At 46.0% G+C, this 20912-nt stretch overlaps 1 long non-coding RNA gene across 1 annotated transcript; it reads right to left on the minus strand.

The window, feature by feature from the left end:
• Positions 1-9997: 9997 nt before the first annotated feature.
• LOC132210228 (uncharacterized) lies at positions 9998-19027 on the minus strand. The gene is made up of 3 exons (XR_009446458.1): positions 18986-19027; positions 18079-18220; positions 9998-10383 (listed from the first exon to the last, which is right to left on the minus strand). It is a non-coding gene; the product is annotated as an uncharacterized LOC132210228 (long non-coding RNA).
• Positions 19028-20912: the final 1885 nt, after the last annotated feature.

Raw genomic sequence — 20912 nt, forward strand, 5'->3', positions numbered from 1 at the left:
GACTGGAGTGGTAGGTTGATGGGACAAAGTATAAATAATAATATGGGCTACTTTCAAAGGGAAGATGGTTCCAGTACACTCAAAAAGGAAGGGAAGGGCAAACATTCACGGCTGCTTGTATGACAAATAGAATTTAAGATAAGAAGAAAAGCACCTATGATAGGTGTCAAGGGGAAATACTTCACACTAAGATGAGCTTTCAACCACATCATCACCAAACCAACTGTTTCCATCTCAGTAACATCACCTGACTCCATCCACATCTCAGCTCATCTGCTGCTGACACCCTATCCATTCTTTGTTACGTCGAGATTTAACTACCCTAACACTGACCGGTCTCCCACATTCAACCTTCCTGTAATGTTGGAGTGATTCAAATCTCTGCTCTCTCAGTTCGTGTTATTGGCCCAAAGAGCATCACAGGTGCTGAAAAATAAGTCAGCAGATCTGTTAAAAGACTATCCAACTTAGCATCATGATAGTACCATGCAGCGTGAGAAGCTTTTCCTCGAAGTGAGTACGGTAGTTAATCTGACCGAATGCTGTTCTGGATAAATACTGAGGATGAGGTAATGTAGGTTTTCCCCTCCCTCTCTCCCACTGTTCTTCCTCATCCCTGTTGTACCTATTTTGTTTCTATGCCTCCAGTACACTCAAACATGTCTGTGTAGCTCCTTGAAAAAAAAACTTTAATAGAACTTCAAGTATTTTTTTTTCATCATGCAGCAAATTATATGTGTATTGTCTCCTCTTTTCTTACACACAGCAAAATCCTGTGGAGAACAAAATGCCACTTGCTCAACAGACAGTCGCAGCAGTGAGATTCAAACCCACATCAATGAAAAGACTGGAGTCTTAATTCAGCTCCTTAGAATGTTCAGCCACAGTAACTGACAAGTCGTGGCCATCCTTATTGTCTTCGATGATAATGTTGCTGCCCCAAATTTTAGTCATGGAGCAGGAGAGGCCTCGAGACTGCATTACTATTTCTTAAATCTCTAATGGGTTCCCAAGCTCAACACCAATTTTGCCTCAAATCTACAAAGTCTCCAATTTCTCTCAGGTCACCTCTCAAGCTTTTCCCTTCTCAAACAGCCATAACTTATTTTCTTAACAGAAAGTGTTATGGAAACATAGTAGGTCTGGCAATGTCTGAGACAAGTGAAGTCATGTTAGTTTCAAGATCTTAGAACTATTTCTCTCTCTCTCTCCACAGGAATGGCTTCACTAACATCCTACATAGTTGTTACAATTTTTAACAATTATGTAGCAATTAAAGCTAAAATTCTATTTCCTTTCTTTATCATTTGCAGCACCGGCATAGGACTTCAGACCCATTTCTGTTCTTTTCCGTACCAATCCTGAATCAGCTATAATAACTATCTGAGAGCCCCACTGAATTTATCCAGCACTTTTTTTGGAGAGAGATTTCATTTAGAAACACAAATTGTCCAATGTGTCAAATGCCTTAAATACTTGCTCACAAGGTCTTGGTGTCTGTTTAAATATTGCGTTGTGAAGACTTCAATCATCCATTTTAAGAAACAAGCATACAGTAACTGAACAGTCTTCACTTAAAAATACATTTCCTTCCTCATCTTTTAAGCTTGTTTATTTCTTTGTACCACTTATTAGGAAGTCATACAACTGCACCAGAAACCTCTGGTCCTTAGAATCTTTTTAACCAATGTCTGAAAATGTAGTCCATCACATGAGAATTGGCAAAAGTTGTTGACACATAGAACAAAGAACATGTTGTGTGAGACTCAGCAAATAAATGAACATTTCTTGGACTGTAGTTGAAAAGAATTGGTTTATTGAGACAGATTTATTCACCATTTGACCGAGTGACTGCTTAAAGATGAGGGAAACAACATCACGAAATTAATTTTGAATGTTAAATCATGGAGCAAGTACTGAAAATGGATTGCAATGGGAATGAGAAGAATACATTGGAACCTTGAGATTTTCTAAAGCAATTACCTTTTACTTCCTTGGACTGCAGTGGAGTCAGTGAAAAACCCATTTGTCACCTTATAAAGCAGGATTTGAACACTGACTGTGGGAGGCCAAGTTAGCTCAGTTGTTAGAACATACGCTGCTTAAGTGCAGGGTTGTGAATACGAGCCCAATACTGGGCACCACCTGCTTAATTATTTGGCATTTCCCCTCTGCAAATTCCCTTCCTCCAGCTATTCTTGACAGGCTAATTCTTTCATCCCATGAATCAGCTTAGCGAATCTCTTTGCACTGCATTCAACGCCAGCATATCCTTTCTTAAACACGAGCACCAAAACTGTAAATAATATACCAGTATGGCTTTACCAACATCCAATACAGTTGTTACAAGATGTCCTTATCCTCAAACACCAACACCTCGCAATTAAGGCCAAAATTCCATTTACTTTCTTCATAACTTCAGCATCAGGTTGGGACTTCAGACCCATCCTTGTCCTTTTCCATACAAATCCTGAATTGAAAAGTTATAATAACTGCCTGCAAAATGCCATCCCACTGAAACTTCAACCACTTGCTCAAATTTGTAACCTAAAGTTAAGTCCAGGACCTTCTCCTTCCTTGTTACGTCTACTTAGTGGCTGAAAAAATGCTGTCCTGGATGTATTTTTAAAATTCTGATAAATCCTTCACACTATGATGACTACATTAATGTTGAGGAAGTTGAAAGCTCCTGTTACCACAATCCTGCTACTTTTACACTTTCTCAAAATTTGCCTCCTTATTTATTTGTGGAGTTTTCAGAGATGCCACCCCTCCTTATTGCTGTAACAGATTCCCTAAACAAAATAACAATATCTCCTCCTCCTTGACGGCCCTGAATCCTGGAATACTGAGCTGCTAACCATGTCCAAGTGACAGCAATGTCTTTATGACCCCATTAATTTGTATCCTCGAATCATCTGCCTTATTCATCTGACTCCAAGCATTAAATACCATTCACCCTTAAACTCTCTTATACCTTAAACTGGCCTGTGACAAGGCCTTCCAGACTCTCGTTTCTTCTCTTTTTGGCCCTTCTTATTATTTTGAACATTCTCTCTGGATTTCAGCCCACTGCTAAGTTATTTACAAGGCCCTCAACAGTACTCGAAACACACCCCCACCTCCCACAAGGATGCAGGTCCAATTCCAGTTTAGGTGTAACTGCTGTGTGTAATTCTAGTCTTCCTGCTAAAGGAAGGGTGTTGTAAAACTTGAAAAAGGTTCAGAAAAGAAGTGTAATGGTTATTATTGTAATAGTGTACCATTAGTACACTAAGTTTCAAGCATTATGGGATGACCCTGTTCCCAATTGCTCATATGAAGTGTACTGACTGTCATTGAGTGAAAAATAAAAACCACAGGTTCCTCGCACATGTTGGAGGTGAGGATGGAGGAGTTAGGGGAGATGGACAGCCTTTCAAAATAAACTAGTCTGCTTTTGAGATGAAGACTCAATGCACAGTAGTTTTAATAAAAGGTTAACTTATATTGTTGTTTCTCCCAACTAGGTAACCAGATACGTGGTGTTTTCAAACATCATGAGAAACAAGCCCAGATAACATGACGTGGATACAGATAATAGGAGCAACAACAAAAATTCCTACATGTTCTTGGGAACTCATTGGTGGTTAACCACAGTGGCTCAGCAGTTAGCACTGCTGCCTCACAATGCCAGGGACCCAGATTTGATTCCACCCTTGGGCAACTGAGTGTGTGGTTGTTGGCGTGTTCTCCCTGTGGCTGCGTGGGTTTCCTCCGGGTGCTCTGGTTTTCTCCTATGTGCTGGTTAGGTGGATTGGCCAAGCTAAATTGCCCAGAGTGTTCAGGGATGTGTAGATTAGGTGGGTTACCAGGACATGTGTCTGGGTGGGATGCTCTGAGGTTTTCTGTGGAATTCTTGGGCCAAAGGGCCTGTTTCCATACTGAAGGAATACTCTGAATTCTATGAAAACCAGTCCTAATGAACTTGGAAATCCCTTTTCACACAGTGTGCAGGTGGATTGTCTTTACCCAGTGTGAATGTGTTGATATACAGCAATAAAACGTCATCATTTTCAAAACCTACCCTACAGTTACATAGATAATAAAATGTGAGGCTGGATGAACACAGCAGGCCAAGCAGCATCTCAGGAGCACAAAAGCTGACGTTTCGGGCCTAGACCCTTCATCAGAGAGGGGGATGGGGAGAGGGAACTGTAATAAATAGGGAGAGAGGGGGAGGCGGACCGAAGATGGAGAGTAAAGAAGATAGGTGGAGAGAGTATAGGTGGGGAGGTAGGGAGGGGATAGGTCAGTCCAGGGAAGACGGACAGGTCAAGGAGGTGGAATGAGGTTAGTAGGTAGATGAGGGTGCGGCTTGGGGTGGGAGGAAGGGATGGGTGAGAGGAAGAACAGGTCAGGGAGGCAGAGACAGGTTGGACTGGTTTTGGGATGCAGTGGGTGGGGGGGGGGAAGAGCTGGGCTGGTTGTGTGGTGCAGAGGGGGGAGGGGAAAACTGGGCTGGTTTAGGGATGCAGTAGGGGAAGGGGAGATTTTGAAACTGGTGAAGTCCACATTGATACCATATGGCTGCAGGGTTCCCAGGCGGAATATGAGTTGCTGTTCCTGCAACCTTCGGGTGGCATCATTGTGGCAGTGCAGGAGGCCCATGATGGACATGTCATCTAGAGAATGGGAGGGGGAGTGGAAATGGTTTGCGACTGGGAGGTGCAGTTGTTTGTTGTGAACTGAGCGGAGGTGTTCTGCAAAGCGGTCCCCAAGCCTCCGCTTGGTTTCCCCAATGTAGAGGAAGCCGCACCGGGTACAGTGGATGCAGTATACCACATTGGCAGATGTGCAGGTGAACCTCTGCTTAATGTGGAATGTCATCTTGGGGCCTGGGATAGGGGTGAGGGAGGAGGTGTGGGGGCAAGTGTAGCATTTCCTGCGGTTGCAGGGGACGGTGCCGGGTGTGGTGGAGTTGGAGGGCAGTGTGGAGCGAACAAGGGAGTCACGGAGAGAGTGGTCTCTCCGGAAAGCAGACAGGGGTGGGGATGGAAAAATGTGTGGTGGGGTTGGAGGGCAGTGTGTTATTTGTTATTGACATTCATGCAAAAGGACAAATAAATTAAACACCATTTATTTCAATGCCAGAGGCGTAGCAGGTAAGGCAGATGAACTCCGGGCAAGGTTGGAAACATGGAACTGGGTTATCATTGCAATTCCAGAGACAAGGCTCAAGGATGGACAGGGCTGCCAGCTTAATGTTCTAAGATATAGATCCTATAGAGAGGATAGAAAGTCAAAGCGGGAGGGGAAGCAAAGCAAGAGAGGAGTGAAAAGTGGCATTTTTGAGCAAGGATAACATTATGGCTTTACTTAGGCAGGATATCTCTGAGAACACATCCAGGGAAGTTATTTGGGTGGAACTGAGAAATAAGAAAGGGATGATCACCTTATTGGGATTATACTGTAGGCCTCCCAATAGTCAGCAGGAATCTGACAAGCAATTTTGAAAGAAGATCTCAGTTATCTGTAAGAATAACAGGGTGGTTATGGAATGGATTTTAGCTTTTCAAACAGATTGGGAATTCCATGGTGTTAGAGGATTGAATGGAGAGAAATTTGCTGAGAGTGTGCAGGAAAATGTTCTGATTCAGTATGTGATGTACCGACTAGAGAAAGTGCAAAACTTGACCTGCTCTTGGCAAATAAAGCAGGACAGGTGACTAGGGTATCAGTGGGGGAGGGCTTTGGGGCCAGAGACCATAATTCTACTAGTTTTAAAATAGTGATGGAAAAGAGTAGACCGGGTTTGAAATTTAAAGTTCTATATTGGAGAAAGGCCAGTTTTAATGGTATTACACAAGAGCTTTCAAAAGTTGATTGGGGCAGATATTTGCAGGTAAAACGGAAAAGGTTCAGAAGTGGGAAGCCTTCAAACAAAAAGATAAAACGAGAGTCAGGGACAGTATGTTCCTGTTCGGGTGAAGGATAAGGCTGGTAGGTGCAGGGAATTCTGGATGACCACAGAAATCAAGGTTTTGGTCAAGAAAAAAGAAGGAAGGAAGGACGGACATGTCAGGTATAGACAGCAGAGATTGAGTGAATCCTTAAGAGTATAATGACATTGGTATACTTAAGAGGGAAATTAGGAGGGCAAAAAGGGGACATGAGGTAACTTAGGCAAATAGCATGAAGGAAAATCCAGAGGGATCCTACAAATAGATTAAGAACAAAAGGATAACTAGGGAGAGAATCGGGCCCCTTAAAAAGCAGCAATGCCGCCTATGTGTGGAATTGCAAGAAATGGGGAATATAATAAAACAAGTATTATGCATCAGTATTTACTACAGAAAAGGATATGGAAGATATAGACTGTGGGGAAATAAATAGCAACATCGTGAAAATTAGCCACATTTCAGAGGTAGTGACGCTGAACGGCTTAAAACGCATAAAAGTGGATAAATTCCTGGGACCTGATCAGGTGTATCCGAGAACTCGGAGGGAAGCTGGGCAAGTGATTGCTGGGCCCCTTGCTGAGATATTTGTATCATCGATGGCCACAGATGAGGGATCAGAAGTTGGCTAATATGGTGCCACTATTCAAGAAAGATGGTAAGGAAAAGCCAGGGAACTATAGGCCAGTGAGCCTGATATTAGTGGTGGGCAAGTCGTTGCAGGGAATCCTGAGGGATAGTACTTGAAATATTTGGAAAGGGAAGGACTGATTAGGGATAGTCAACATGGCTGTGTGTGTGAGAAATCATGTCTCACTAACTTGATTTTTTTTTGAAGAAGGAACAAAGAGGATTGATCAGGGCAAAGCAGTGGATGTGTTGTATATGGATGTCACTAAGGCGTTTGACAAGGTTCCTCATGACTGATTAGCAAGGTCAGATCACATGGAATACAGAGAGAACCAGTCATTTGGATGCAGATCTGACTTGAAGGTCGAAGACGGAGTGCTGGTGGAGGGTTGCTTTGTAGACTGGAGGCCTGTGACCAGTGGTGTGCCGCTGATCAGAGATGGGTCCACTCCTTTCTGTCACTTATAAAGATGATTTGGACGTGAATGTAGGAGTTATAGTTACGAAGTACCAATCCTTGCAGCACACTGTGGGTCAAAGGCCTTTCCAAATGGCCAGCTCTCCTTGGATTCCATGGGGTCTAACCTTGTTAATCAGTCTACCATGCGGAATTTTACTTACTGAAATCCATATCGAAAATATCCACCGCTCTGCCATCAATCTTCTTTGTAACTTCTTCAAAAAAAACACTCAAGTTAGTAAGACATAATTTCCTACGGACAAAGCCATGTTGACTATCCCCATTCAGTCCACGCTTTCCAAATACATGTAAATCCTATCCCTCAGAATTCCCTCCAACAACTTACCCACAACTGACGTCAGGCTCACCAAAAGTTTATTGTTCCCTGGTTTTATGTTACCACCTTTCTTAAACAATGGCACCACATTAGGCAACCTCCAGTCTAACAGCTCACCTATAACTGTCAATGGTGCAAATATCTGAGCAAGGGGCCCAATCGCAAGCCTAACTTCCCGCAAAGTTCGACAGTACACCTGAAGAGGTCCAGGGGATTTATCCACCTTTATGCTCTGTAAGGCATCCAGCACCACCTCCTCTATAATATGGAACTTTTCAAGATACACATTCATTTCTCTAAGGTCTCTAGCTTTCATATCCTTTTCCACAGTAAATACTGATGTAAAACACTTGTTTTGCATCTCACCCATCTCATGCATTCCAACACATAGGCGATCTTACTGTGCTTTGAAGGGGTATAATCGTGTCAAAGTTGGCCTTCGTCCCATTTAAAACTTTAACTTTTAGACCAAGTCTATCATTCTCCATAAATATTTTAAAACTAATAGAACTATGATCATAGGCCCCAAAATATTTTCCCCACTAACCCTTCAGTCACCTGCCCTACCTTATTTCCCAAGAGAAGGTCAAGTTTTGAGCAGGGACTAGTGACACAAGTACAAACAGCCCAAAGATCAAAGTTCATTCCTTGATTTAAGAGCAAAATCCTTCAAATGTGGTTGTGGTGAACTTGCTGGTGTGTTAACAGTTTGCATGATTGAGTGAATCCCTTTCCACACATAGAACAAGTGAATGGTCTGTTCCCATAGTGAACTCGCTGGTGTCTCAGCAGGTTGGTTGACTGAGTAAATCCCTTCCCACGCCTGGAACAGGTGAACGGTTTCTCTCCAGTGTGAACTCGCTGGTGTATCAGCAGGTGAACTGTCTGAGTGAATGCTTTTCCGCACTCCCAACAGGTGAATGGTCTCTCTCCAGTATGAAGTCGCTGATGTGTCAGCAGGTTGGATGAGTGAGTAAATCCCTTCCCACACAGAACAGGTGAAAGGTTTCTCTCCAGTGTGAACTCGCTGATGTACCAATAGTTTGGAATTGCGAGTGAATCCTTTCCCACATTCAGAACAGATGAACGGTCTTTTCCCAGCGTGAACTTGCTGGTGTTCCAGCAGAGAGGATGACTGAGTGAATTCTTTCCCACACACAGAACAGGTAAACGATTTCTCTCCAGTGTGAACTTGCTGGTGTCTCAGCAGGTTAGTTGACGAAATGAATCCTTTCCCACACATAGAGCAGGTGAACATTCTGTCCCCATTGTGAATTCGCTGATGTGTCAACAGGCTGGATGACAAAGCAAATTCTTTCCCCACATACAGAGCAAGTGAATGGCCTCTCTCCTGTGTGAATTCACTGGTGTTTCAGCAGGTGAGATGTCTGCGCAAATCCTTTCCCACACACAGAGCAGGCAAACGGTCTCTCCCCACTGTGAACTCGCTGGTGTATCAGCAGGTTGTTTGACTGAGTAAATCCCAGCCCACAATCAGAGCAAATGAATGGTTTCTCCCCAGTGTGACTGCGTTGGTGCATTTCCAGCTGGGATGGGTAAATAAATCCCTTCCCACAATCCCCACATTTCCACAGTCTCTCCCCAGTGTGACTGCGCTGGTGTTTGGACATTTCAGATGAATCTTCACAGACTCTTCGACACACAAACAATACGCATTTCTCCCTGGTGTGAACAGTGCTTCTTCCTTCAATGTTCAAAATCCTGAGATAATTAGGTTATGACAAACAGATTGAGTGTCAGATCTGGGTGTGGTTTTGTTTGATTTCTCTGAACACAATCACAATTTCAAACAGAAAAGTAGAGAGAGAGAAACCAGAAGAATACACACAAAGATTGTGAAACTCAGAAATTAATCTGTCAATTGTGGATCCAACACTGAGGGGCACTGCTGGATTATCAGTAAAACTGAACTGGTTCATTAAATGTCCTTCAGGGAAGGGAAACAGTCAGTGTTTGCCCAAAACTACAAAGAGATAGAGTTTGGACAGACATGAAGGGCAGGCATTTTATTCATCTGAAAATGAATCCAATTCCTGTTTTCTCCCCATACCCTTTGATGCTTCTGAAGGACTAAGATGCAGCAAAATACCTGAAATCTGAAATAAAAACAGAAAAAGATGGAGATACACAGCAGATCTGGCAGCATCTGAAATGGTGATAGATGCAGCAACAACGGCAATCTTAAAGAAGTGTTGAGATGATCATCCATTGCACCATAATACAGGTTACACACCGAGTGCCAGAAAAAGGGCCTAGCTTCAATCGGTGCTTGATGGCCAGCACCGATACAATGGGGACAGTGTGTTCAACAATGTTACCCCAGTGTCTGACCCCATTTCGTTCCGTGTTTCTCTCCTGTTCTCTTTTAGAAAACAGGCAGCAGCAAGTCGTGAAGAATGCAAATGATATTTGGGCCTTCATTGTGAGAGGATTTGAGTACAGGAAGAGGGATATCTTTCTATAAGGGCCTTGGTGAGACCACACCTGGAGTCGTGTGCACCTTTGTTCTCCTTTCCAGAGGAAGGATGGTCTGGCTACTGAATGATCGTAAAGAAGGTTCACCAGACCAATTCCTGGGATCACAGGACTGATGTATGAAAAGCGATTTGATCTTGATTAATCCTTCTTTCTTTTAATCTTTCAGCCACCGACAACATCATGAACTAATTTCACGTCCCATTTGCTGATTTGAGTCTTTTACTGCTAAAGGTATACTTTGTTTCCCATTCCCCTGTCATACGAGTTTAAATCCTCACCAGTGGAACTAGCAAAAGCATCAACAAGAACATCTGTCCCAGCTCTGCCCAGGACAATTGTTCAAGCTTGTGCATGTCCCACCTTCCCCAGAAACAAACAAACAGTCTCAATGCCTCAGGAATCCAAACCTTTTAAGTTATAGCTCCAGCCATGCACTCATCTCATCTGTCCTCTTATGCTTTTACTAGCACGTGCATTGTAGCAGCTCACACTGTTACGGGATTAGATCACGAAAGGTCCTGCGGGGGTATAAAAGAGTCCCGTTGAGAAGGAACATTAGGGAATTTACTTGGGTTTCTGTAAACAGACAGTTCAAAACACATAAGCATTTTAACAAGAGGCAGTTTTTAAAGGCCTGGTTCAGCCACAATCACAAGTTTGTTACTTAATAAAAAGTAGAAGCAAAAGTCTGATCCTACAGCATTCTGAACTGTTTAGGTTATTGTAATCAGGAATGCAAACAACCAATTAACGTGAAAGGGTTAGCTGAATTCCTTGAGCAAATGTTTGTCAGCAATAAAAGCAGCTCACTGTATCATTATGGAAGGCAAAGCAATAAATGGTGTAAACACAACCTCGAAAAGACCAACAACATAGGAAGGGGCAAAGAAAGGTTATAAAGAGAGAAGATAAAATGTGAGGCTGGATGAACACAGCAGGCCAAGCAGCATCTCAGGAGCACAAAAGCTGACGTTTCGGGCCTAGACCCTTCATCAGAGAGGGGGATGGGGTGAGGGTTCTGAAATAAATAGGGAGGGAGGGGGATGCGGACCGAAGATGGAGAGAAAAGAAGATAGGTGGAGAGGAGAGAGATAATGGGAACTGCAGATGCTGGAGATTCCAAGATAATAAAATGTGAGGCTGGATGAACACAGCAGGCCAAGCAGCATCTCAGGAGCACAAAAGCTGACGTTTCGGGCCTAGACCCTTCATCAGAGAGGAGGATGGGGGGAGGGAACTGGAATAAATAGGGAGAGAGGGGGAGGCGGACCGAAGATGGAGAGTAAAGAAGATAGGTGGAGAGGGTGTAGGTGGGGAGGTAGGGAGGGGATAGGTCAGTCCAGGGAAGACGGACAGGTCAAGGAGGTGGGATGAGGTTAGTAGGTAGCTGGGGGTGCGGCTTGGGGTGGGAGGAAGGGATGGGTGAGAGGAAGAACCGGTTAGGGAGGCAGAGACAGGTTGGACTGGTTTTGGGATGCAGTGGGTGGGGAAACAGACACTCGCAGCCATGCGCCGGCACCTCCAGGCACTGCAATCCAGCCTGCCCCAGCTCAGAGCCTCCCTCTCCCAGACCTGCAAAGGACCCCTGCTGTTTTTTATCCTCCGCAGGATCCACAGACTGAACACCCAGTTCCACTCAGCTTTACTGGACACCAAAAATCGTAAGTACAACCAACTCACGGGCCCCTGCCACCCACAAGAGGATTCCTGCGCCTCCCAAATCCCGACTCTGTCCCTGCCCCTCCCCCACCATGCACCCGCCGCCATTGACCATGAGGACACGGCCGGAGACCCCACCGATGACGTCACATCCGCCTCCGCCGGCCACAGAACTTCCGGAACCGCTGCTGCAGTCACCACCTCCACGTCCAGGTGCTACAGCCCACACACCACCCTCACCTCAGCTGCTGCCGCCCACCCCGATACTCCCACGGCCGACGGAACCCCGCCCACGGCCGACGGAACCCCGCCCACGGCCGACGACATCATCGCTCCGCCCACAACCTCCACAGCCTGCAACCCCAGAGAAGACAGCCACACTGAGCCCTGCCGAATCTTCACCATCCCCCCAGACCTCCCACTGACTGAGGACGAACGGTCAGTCCTGAGCAAGGGGCTCACCTTTGTCCCCCTACAACCACACATCAACGAATACCAGTCACGGTCGGACATAGAGCAGTTTTTCCGCCGTCTTTGCCTCCATGCCTACTTCTTCAACCGGGAACCCAACCCTCCTTCCACTGACCCCTTCACCCGCTTCCAACACAAGTCCTCCTCCTGGACACCACCCCCAGGCCTCCTACCCTCCCTCGACCTCTTCATCTCCAACTGCCGTCGAGACATCAACCGCCTCAACCTCTCCACCCCTCTCACCCACTCCAACCTCTCCCCCGCAGAACGGGCAGCCCTCCGCTCCCTCCGCTCCAACCCCAACCTCACCATCAAACCCGCAGACAAGGGTGGCGCAGTGGTAGTATGGCACACTGACCTCTACATCGCCGAGGCCAGACGCCAACTCTCCGACACCACCTCCTACCGCCTCCTCGATCATGACCCCACACCCGAGCACCAAACCATCATCTCTAACACCATTCATGACCTCATCACCTCAGGGGACCTCCCACCCACAGCCTCCAACCTCATTGTTCCCCAACCCCGCACGGCCCGTTTCTATCTCCTTCCCAAAATCCACAAACCTGCCTGCCCTGGTCGACCCATCGTCTCAGCCTGCTCCTGCTCCACCGAACTCATCTCCACCTATCTGGACTCCATTTTCTCCCCTTTGGTCCAGGTACTCCCCACCTATGTCCGTGACACCACCCACGCCCTCCACCTCCTCCAGGACTTCCAATTCCCTGGCCCCCAACACCTCACATTCACCATGGACGTCCAGTCCCTGTACACCTGCATTCCGCATGGAGATGGCCTCAAGGCCCGCCGCTTCTTCCTGTCCCGCAGGCCCGACCAGGCCCCCTCCACGGACACTCTCATCCGCCTAGCGGAACTCGTCCTCACACTCAACAACTTCTCTTTTGACTCCTCCCACTTCCTACAGACTAAGGGGGTGGCCATGGGCACCCGCATGGGCCCCAGCTATGCCTGCCTCTTTGTAGGTTACGTGGAACAGTCCATCTTCCGCACCTACACAGGCCCCAAACCCCACCTCTTCCTCCGGTACATTGATGACTGTATCGGCGCCGCCTCTTGCTCCCCAGAGGAGCTCGAACAGTTCATCCACTTCACCAACACCTTCCACCCCAACCTTCAGTTCACCTGGGCCATCTCCAGCACATCCCTCACCTTCCTGGACCTCTCAGTCTCCATCTCGGGCAACCAGCTTGTAACTGATGTCCATTTCAAGCCCACCGACTCCCACAGCTACCTAGAATACACCTCCTCCCACCCACCCTCCTGCAAAAATTCCATCCCCTATTCCCAATTCCTCCGCCTCCGCCGCATCTGCTCCCACGATAAGACATTCCACTCCCGCACATCCCAGATGTCCAAGTTCTTTAAGGACCGCAACTTCCCCCCCACGGTGATTGAGAACGCCCTTGACCGCGTCTCCCGCATTTCCCGCGACACATCCCTCACACCCCGCCCCCGCCACAACCGCCCCAAGAGGATCCCCCTCGTTCTCACACACCACCCTACCAACCTCCGGATACAACGCATTATCCTCCGACACTTCCGCCATTTACAATCCGACCCCACCACCCAAGACATTTTTCCATCCCCACCCCTGTCTGCTTTCCGGAGAGACCACTCTCTCCGTGACTCCCTTGTTCGCTCCACACTGCCCTCCAACCCCACCACACCCGGCACCTTCCCCTGCAACCGCAGGAAATGCTACACTTGTCCCCACACCTCCTCCCTCACCCCCATCCCAGGCCCCAAGATGACATTCCACATTAAGCAGAGGTTCACCTGCACATCTGCCAATGTGGTATACTGCATCCACTGTACCCGGTGCGGCTTTCTCTACATTGGGGAAACCAAGCGGAGGCTTGGGGACCGCTTTGCAGAACACCTCCGCTCAGTTCGCAACAAACAACTGCACCTCCCAGTCGCGAACCATTTCCACTCCCCCTCCCATTCTCTTGATGACATGTCCATCATGGGCCTCCTGCACTGCCACAATGATGCCACCCGAAGGTTGCAGGAACAGCAACTCATATTCCGCCTGGGAACCCTGCAGCCGTATGGTATCAATGTGGACTTCACCAGTTTCAAAATCTCCCCTTCCCCTACTGCATCCCTAAACCAGCCCAGTTCATCCCCTCCCCCCACTGCACCACACAACCAGCCCAGCTCTTCCCCCCCACCCACTGCATCCCAAAACCAGTCCAACCTGTCTCTGCCTCCCTAACCGGTTCTTCCTCTCACCCATCCCTTCCTCCCACCCCAAGCCGCACCCCCAGCTACCTACTAACCTCATCCCACCTCCTTGACCTGTCCGTCTTCCCTGGACTGACCTATCCCCTCCCTACCTCCCCACCTACACCCTCTCCACCTATCTTCTTTACTCTCCATCTTCGGTCCGCCTCCCCCTCTCTCCCTATTTATTCCAGTTCCCTCCCCCCATCCCCCTCTCTGATGAAGGGTCTAGGCCCGAAACGTCAGCTTTTGTGCTCCTGAGATGCTGCTTGGCCTGCTGTGTTCATCCAGCCTCACATTTTATTATCTTGGAATCTCCAGCATCTGCAGTTCCCATTATCTCTTATAAAGAGAGAAGTCAGGGCTGCAGAGAGATAAAACAATTGAAATGTAGATATGGATAATTTGAATAAATTCTTACATCCAAAGATCAAGGGAAGAGTGACAAAGATAGATTACAAAATCCAAAATGAAGATATGGTTAGTGCCTTAGCTCTTTGTGAAATCTCAACAAGTTCTGTTTAATGACTTGGTAAAGCTCTAAAGTGACTGAATTTCACCCTTGGTGGAATTTGAATAGATGCTTTTTATTAAAACAAGAAAGTAATAATGGAAAGCGCTTAGAATAGAAAATGAAACTTCAGTTTAAAAATCATTTACAGAATGCAAATCGTTGGAATTGTAAACTGCAGCAAGTCAGAAACACTGTTTGATCTCAAACTGAAGTGAGAGAGGGATTTTTCCACAATTTGTATTACAAAATTGTAGTTACTTTATATCAGAGTTGAGTTTAAAAGACTTAATCACAATTCCTAACAATCCACATTACAGTTAGTAGAGAATTTGGAAAAGCTCTTAGTGAGAAACTACTATTTTGGTTTTGGCAAAAAATTTGGTGCGGCTGGCAAATGTCTGAGGAGGGATGTAACTGTCAAAAGCATTGCCAGGTCCCAAAGACAGACAAAGTAGTTTTCTAGCTAACCTCAAGAGATTATAGGAGGGTTTAGGACTGAACATAGTGTAGTCCACGATTGTTTGAACATAGAACATAGAACATTACAGCACAGTACAGGCCCTTCGGCCCTCGATGTTGTGCCGACCTGTCATACCGATCTCAAGCCCATCTAACCTACACTATTCCATGTACGTCCATATGCTTGTCCAATGACGACTTAAATGTACCTAAAGTTGGCAAATCTACTACCGTTGCAGGCAAAGCGTTCCATTCCCTGACTACTCTCTGAGTAAAGAAACTATCTCTGACATCTTTCCTATATCTTTCACCCCTCAATTTAAAGCTATGCCCCCTCGTACTTGCCGTCACCATCCTCGGAAAATGGTTTGCTTACTGGATTGGGTATATTGATTTGGGGTGTGTGGCTAACAATGACAACAATATTGCATGTAAATAACACCTAGCGAATGGAATAAAAATATCACAATCAGCCAGGGAAAGTTTGAGTGTCACTGTCCACTCTTCCAATCTGAGCTGTATTTAAGAGGGGGATTAGGCCTCATGTGAAGGCCAGGTTTGGAGTGGACTCTGACATCTCCCACACATGCGGTAACAGAGCTCTGAATAAAGGTCACTCGTACAACTGAACACAACACAAACTTCTCCCGACAACAATGTGGCACTGGGTGTAAGCTTGACAATACTACATTTGAGATCTCGTATTTTAGTGTATCTCTTAACTTCCTATCTTCAGCTTTCAGGTCCTCCTCCCTTGGTTTTCCTATGTCACTGGTACAATCGGATGTTCATCCTCCCACTCCAGAATGTCCTGAAGCTGCTCCATGTCATTGCTAATCCTGGCACCAGGGAGGCAACATACCATCCTGGATTCATGTCTCTCTCGACCCCTTACTATTGAATCCCCTGTCTCTACAGTCATATTTATTGTTTCCCTCCCCTTCTATGCAGCGGAGTTACTCCGAGTGCCATGAACCCGACTGATGCTGCTTCCCAAGTGGCCACCCCAACATCACCCCTACCCCCGAACAGTACCCAAAACAGTATATCTATTTGAGGTGGATGGCTCTAGCACTTCCTTTCTGAGCCTTTTACTGGTCTGATGGTCACCCATTCCCTTGCTGTCTGTGTAATCTTCACCTGCTGCGTGACCAATCTGTTGAGAATGCGACCACAACCTTCTCAGTTACCATGGATGCTCCATACTGACTGCACCCACAGCTCAAGCTCTGAAAAGCAGTTAACCAGTAGCTGCAGATGGACACACTTTCTGCACAAATAGCCAATAGGGACACTGGTAATGTCCCAGAGTTTAATGCGGAAAACTGTGAGGTGATTCACGTTGGAAGGAGTAACAGGAATACAGAGTACTGGGCTAACGGTAAGATTCTTGGTAGTGTGGATGAGCAAAGAGATCTCGGTGTCCACGTACATAGATCCCTGAAAGTTTCCACAAGTTGATAGGGTTGTTAAGAAGGTGTACAATGTGTTCGTTTTTACTGATAGAGGGATTGAGTTTCAGAACCATGAGGTCATATTGCAGCCGTACGAAACTCTGGTGCGGCCGCACTTGGAGTTCTCGTCACCGCATTGCAGGAAGGATGTGCAAGCATTGGAAAGGGTGCACAGGAGATTTACCAGAATGTTGCCTGGTATCGAGGGAAGGTCTTATGAGGAAAGGTTGAGGGACTTTAGGCTGTTTTCGTTAAAGAGAAGGTTCAGAGGTGACCTAATAGAGACATACAAGATGATATGAGGATTAGATAGGGTGGACAATGAGATCCTTTTTCCTCAGGTGGAGCTGGCTAGCACGAGGGGATATAGCTTTAGATTGACGGGTCATAGATATCGTACAGATGTCAGACATAGGTTCTTTACTCAGAGTAATAAGGGCGTGCAATGCCCTGCCTGCAACAGTAGTAGACTCGCCAAGTTGCAGGGCATTTAAGTGGTCATTGGATAAACATATGGATGATAATGGAATAGTGTAGGTTAAATGGGCTTCAGTGTGGTTTCACAGGTCGACACAACATCAAGAGCCTATGTTCTATTGTGCAAGAGGAGCACACCACAGATGTGATGTCTTCTGTTACGGCTTCTCTCCAGATTAAGCCAGCTTCTGCCTTAAAAAGAATTTAATTAAGCTAGGTCCTCCCCCTTCATTTCAAACATTACTATTATAAACCTAAAGCCCCTAACTTTATTTAAGCTAATACATACTTTAAAAACCGTAAGAAAGTTCTTTACGGTATCAAATATCAATTGACTGTTTCCATTAGGACTGAGAGACTTTCTGAACTGCCCAAACTGAGACTGAGCATCACACTCAATCTTTCAGTTTCACTTTCTGTTTCACCCAACTCCAAAGCACTCTCATTTAGCCAAGCAGCACTCACAGTGCAGCCTTTTCATTTTCATTGTCTGCTCACACCCACTCTGATCTCAGCCTCCCATACTGTTTCAACGCAGCTCAATGGGAGCTCAGGGAACAGCATCTTCACATTAAATGCAGTAATTTATAACCCTCAGGAATCAACACAGACTTCAGCAGTTTCAGGATCAATGGAGTTGTCAGGAAATGGAAGATTCCACCTGGAGGGGTGCTGGAATTTGTGCCCATAAGGAATTTTAAAAGGAAGTTTGCAGGTATTCAAGAATGAAAAATGTATAGATTAAAATCATGAAGTGGGCGATTGGGACGAAATATGGCAGTTCTTTCAAAGAGACGAGGTGTTGTTTGGACAAATCTACCCCTCTCAGGCCAATATCTCCTTTCTCAGCTGCAGGGTATAGAACTGAACACTTATCCCAGGGGTGATCAAACCAAAAATTTGAATATCCTGCTTTCAAGTTACAAACTTACCAGGAGTATTCTCCCACGCATAGAATGGTTAAACCTCTTCCCTTTCCCAGTTAAGTGTCAATGATACTCAGATCCTGATCACTCCGCTTAATGGAGAACTTGCTTTGTGATCCTGGTCTGCAAATTATTCTCAATAAATATCCTGGAAAACAAATCCACAAGAGACAAATAACGGTCAGCCCTGGACAGAAATCCAGAAAACACAAGATTGTCTGGAAAAGGCAAACATTTCTCTTGGTTTCTGTTAGTTATGCATAAATCCTCCTCTTCAAAGCACCCTGCTCCCCCACACAGAAAGATGCAGAGGTAAAATACACCCATTATTAGAGACTGAGGAAGTCAGATATGAATAAATTTGACCAGGGAGCACAAGGGGACTCAGAGCACTTTCAGTGATTTGATCCCAATCATCTGAATACTGGGCAAACGGATATGCTTTAATAGATCGTAATATTTAAAGCAGGACTTCCTACAGTGAGAGTGCAACAGGTAACATAAAGTTCTAAGCAAGGGTTAGCGGATCCGAAACGTTATTTTTTTTTCTTTCACAGATGCTACCAAACCTACTGAGCTTTTCCAGCAACTTTGTTTTTGAATATGCAGTTCTGAACGCGTTTTCGGCATTTCTCCTCCATTAAATATCTAACGTATAACTTGCAGCAATTTATACTGCCTGAAGCCAGTACTCCGCCAGTGTCAAAAGTCCTTCCCAGGAAATACACGCCGTGTCTCACAGTCTGGGAAATAAGTCCAGAAAAACAAAAACAAACATTTCTCTTGTCTTAATCTCCCCCTCCCAAACAAGAAAGGCTGCGCTTGCGTTCCACTGCAGGTTGCCACCTATAAATATGGCGATCCGGCATGAGTCGCGAAGATCATTGCCCCTAATAAAGATGGTGGCAATTACCTCTGCCTATCGCAGCCTCAGGTCCGCAGCAGTTTTTCCGTTTGCTGCAAAACACAGGGCCGGCATGTTAAAATTTGTTTTCTGACAATGCATCAACGGCTATTAAAGCCTCTCAGTCAATACCGAAAGTATTTCCCTCCCTTTTTTGCAGCTTTCCTTTTTATCCCGCGTACTGTACTTTCGGCAAGCAGCTAACCTTCAGTCGCAGAGATATTGCGTCTCCGGACAAAGACGATCACGTGACTTTCAAACAGACAAACATCTCACTCGCTCTGATTGGTTGGAGGATAGGCCGCTTCCATTGGGTCCTCCAAGCCCCGCCCCGTGCTCCTATTGAACCAAAGCTGACATCGCTCACAGGGAGATAGGAATAACTGCAGGTGCTGGAGTCACAGATGACACAGTGTGAAGCTGGAGGAACACAGCGAGCCAGGCACCATCAGAGGAGCAGGAAAGTTGATGGTTCAGGACCCTTCTTCAGAAATGAGGCGGGGGGGGGGATGGGAGCTGAGACATAAACAGAGTGGGGGCTGGGGAAGGTAGGTGGGAAGGTGATAGGTGAGTGCAGGTAGTCAGTGGTGAAGATTTTTCCTGCTGTTCATTAGCTCTGTGAGTGATGGTAAGGGTTCATCCCGAGATGGGGAAAAAATGGGCCATTCCTGATTCTCCTAATGTACGGCAAAACAGCTTGTATTTTATGGAAACTTTTACTCTGTCATTTTCCTCGATGTTTTGGCTGTTTCAGAGACTTGGATAGAGCAGGGTCAGGAATGGATGTTGCAAATTCCAGGGTTTAGATCTTTCATTAAGGTCAGGGAAGATGGTAAAAGAGGGGGAGGTGTGGCTTTGTTAGCCAAGGACAGTACAACGGTGGCTGAAAGAACTTTTGATGAGGTGGCATGGGCTGAGATCAGAAACAGGAGAGGAGAGGTCACACTGCTGGGAGTTTTTTATAGGCCCCTGCAAAGTTCCAGGGATGTGGAGGAGTGGATTGGCAAAATGATTCTGGGCAGGAGTGAAAAGAACAGGGTGGTCATTATGGCAGATATTAACTTCCCTAACATTGAATGGAAATGCTATAACTCGAGTATGTTGGATGCATCAGTTTTTGTCCAATGTGTGCAGGAGGGTTTCCTGACTTGGTATGTCGAAGGGCCGACAAGAGGGGAGGCCACACTGGATCTGGTACTTGGTAATGAACCAGGTCAGGTGTTTGATTTAGTGGTAGGTGAGCACTTTGGACAGAGTGACCATAATTTGGTTATGTTTACTGTAGCAATGGAGAGGGTTAGGAATATGCCACAGGGCAAGAGTTATAGATGGGGGAAGGGCAATTATAATGCGATTAGGCAAGACTTAGGAGGCATAGAATGGGTTAGCAAAATGCAAGGGATGGGGACAATCGAAATGTGGAGCTGGTTTATGGAACAGATATTGCTGTCCTTAATAAGTATGTCCCTGTCAGGCAGGGAGGAAGCGATAAGGTAAGGGAACTGTGGTTTACGAAAGAAATTGTATCTCTTGTTAAGCAGAAGAGGGAGGCATATGTGACGATGAGACAAGATGGTTCAGATGAGGTGATGGAGAGTTACAGATTAGCTAGTAAGGATTTAAAGAGAGAGTTAAGAAGAGCAAGGAAGGGACATGAGCAGACATTGGCAGGTAGAATAAAGGAGAACCCTAAACCGTTCTATAGGTATGTGAGGAATAAGACGATGTCTCGGAGGAATAGGGCCAGTCAAAGACAGAAGTGGGAAGTTGTGTGTGGACCCTGTGGAGATTGGAGAGGTGCGAAATGATTATTTCTCATCTGTTTTCACTGAGAAACAGGAGAATATTGTAGAGGAGGTGACTGAGTTACGGGCTACTAGAATTGAAAGGATTAAGGTTAGTAAGGAGGAGGTGTGATCAATTCTAGAAGGTGTGA

This window comes from Stegostoma tigrinum, chromosome 11 (genome assembly GCF_030684315.1).
Source record: "Stegostoma tigrinum isolate sSteTig4 chromosome 11, sSteTig4.hap1, whole genome shotgun sequence".
Classification (NCBI taxonomy): domain Eukaryota; kingdom Metazoa; phylum Chordata; class Chondrichthyes; order Orectolobiformes; family Stegostomatidae; genus Stegostoma; species Stegostoma tigrinum.